The following is a 2,633-nucleotide window of genomic DNA, read 5'->3' as shown; positions in this document are numbered from 1 at the left end:
TATATATATTATTTCTGGGAAAAATTGTTTTTTAATCAGAAATCAATCGCCGAAGTTAAACATTCATGTTCAATAATTTCATATTCTAAATTTTAAAAACTTTTTTTTTGTTTTACTTTAATTATATAAATTACATAAATTAACAGCAAAAATTTGAAGTTTTTTTTCGAATAATTATGTTTATTATTAACAATTCAATTTTCAAAAAATAATAGAATAATTTTCAATTGTTCTAAAAATAAATATAAGAAAATTGTTTCTTGTCAAAATGTTATTTATTTACAAAATATATTAAAACATATGCATTGATATTCTTGATTAATAAGAGAAAAATTTTATATATATTATAAGAAAAAATGAAAGTGTACGATACAGTTTTTTATAATATTTATAATCTTTTTTATACCAATTTTTATTTAGTTTTATTTTAACTACGAAATGTTAACATAGTTGTCAGCGATCGTTAATTTAACATATCACAAAAATTGAAATCCGATCAACTCATTTCCAAAATATTAATTCACATCTCAGGACATACGAGATCCATCAATCCACCACGAGAGAGAAAATCACGAATCTATGCCAAACGTTTGTGAAATTGAGGACATGTACGTTTACACACTCAAGAGCTGGAACTCTTTCCTAGTGGTATTGTGAGGCATCTCTTGTGGCGAAAGTTTATTTACAGTCTGCGAGGTATTTTCAATTCCGAAGTACACGATTTTGCGAGACCCTTGATCTTAAGAGTTGAATTTTTTGTGATGCGGCAACATCTATTGGCTAGTTCTCTTCTATAGTATATTTGGTTTCATTTTATGGGAGTTACATGTATTTTTCTAATCTTGAAAAATTTTGAACTTTAGAGTTAAAATAATTCAAATTTATTTTTTTAAAATTTAGTTATATATGCCATAAATATAGTTATATATTTTACTGTACTTTACTGTAATTTTTTAAATTCATTAAAATAATTAAAAATACATTTGTTATATATATGTTAAATAATAAAAATTTATTAATATGAAAAAATTCAAGTTCAATATTATCATAAAAATGTATGATCATGTACGCTTTTTTGATGATTGAAGGATGAAAAAGAATTTGATTATTTTGGCTTTCAGGTAAAAAAAATATAGTAGAAACAAAATCTATTATTAAATTTGGCATTTGCAATTTTAAATTATTGAAAAAGTAATAGTATAAATGTTATAAAAGTCTAATTAAAAAAAAATAAAAATCCATTAATATTGAAATTCCATTCTATTTCTATTTAAAAATGATTGATGAAAAATAAAATATTTTCTTAAATATTTTTCCATTAAATTCATATTCTCATATAAAATTTTTTTGCACTTTTAATAAACATTGTTATAACCGAATATACTGTAGTCTACTTCAAAAATAATGAATCTCTTTCTTATAAACCGTTGAATAACTTTTGAATAATAATGTAAAAATCTTTATAATACCTTTTATTCAATACACTTTAAACGTTTTTAATATTTTAAAATTTTAAAAATGGAGAAATTTTGAAGAAAGTCAACATTTTTATTTCGTTATTCAGTAGATTTTTTATAGATTAATTGTTAAAAGATTTTGAATTAAAATAATAATTATTTTTCTGATAAATTAAATGAATCCAAGAATATTACTGAATTTAAAATTGAATCAAATAATTGAATTCTTTAAAAATATATTTTGATCTATAAAAGATTATCTTTTTTTCAATTTTGGTTCGGAGATTAGGTTTTAATATTCATTGAAAATATCTCTAGATTAATAAAAAAAATTATTTTACTTATAAATTATAAAATTTCTAATTTATAATAAAAAAGGAATTTTAAAGAGTAAAATATTTTATAATCTTCATTTGTAATGAAAATTATAGTAGTTTATCTATTATCATTTTGAAAAAAATACAACATTTTGTTTTAATATAAAAATACTTTGTTATTAATTATACATTTATTATACATTAATTATATTTTTGTCATATAAGTAAATTTTTTTTTTTTCCATCACCAGATTTTGATTAAAATTTTCAAATGTTAATTTATATTCATATATATCATATATTTATATATCGTTAATATATCATAAATATATCATATATTTATATATCATTCTGAATTTTACACCAGGATAAGATGGTGATTCTGTACAATTTAAAATTACAATTTAAAATATGTTAATAAATTTCATAAGTCATTATTAATAGTCTATTCATTTTTCATCAAAGTTATTAGTTAAAATTATAAAACGTAATCTCATTATTTTTGAAACAGATTATATATACTTAATATATCTAGATAAATAATTAATCATCAGCAAGAGTCTAGTCAAGATATTAGTTATGCCACATATTATATAATATTATTATTCATTGTTACAGATATATCTCAATTTTAACGCACGTTTCAAAAAGATTTATTTGCACAAGAATTTTGGCTTTGGCTATTATGCAGAATATTATAAGTTCTTTGTAAGATTTCTTGTATTTGCTTTGTGTCTTTTGATAGAAAATTATATTCGATTGGTGAAAAACAAATGTTTATTTAATATTCATATTTACGAAAATTATATAGTATAATGATAGTATAGTATAATAGGGATAGTATAGTGATTATGAAATT

At 19.9% G+C, this 2,633-nt stretch overlaps 1 protein-coding gene across 1 annotated transcript in view; it reads right to left on the bottom strand.

Annotated features, from left to right (window-relative positions):
* LOC102671427 (coiled-coil domain-containing protein 12) overlaps positions 1 to 781 on the bottom strand; it is a 3,871-nt gene extending 3,090 nt beyond the window's left edge. The window contains exon 1 of the mRNA XM_006624501.2: positions 478 to 781. The gene's annotated coding sequence lies outside the window, so the exon portion shown is untranslated. The remainder of the gene's footprint in view (positions 1 to 477) is intronic.
* Between the last annotated feature and the right edge of the window lie 1,852 nt (positions 782 to 2,633).

This window comes from Apis dorsata, unplaced genomic scaffold, assembly GCF_000469605.1.
Source record: "Apis dorsata unplaced genomic scaffold, Apis dorsata 1.3 scaffold_1083, whole genome shotgun sequence".
Classification (NCBI taxonomy): Eukaryota; Metazoa; Arthropoda; class Insecta; order Hymenoptera; family Apidae; genus Apis; species Apis dorsata.
The sequence above is the reverse complement of the archived record's forward strand: the minus strand, read 5'-3'. Positions and strand labels throughout refer to the sequence as shown.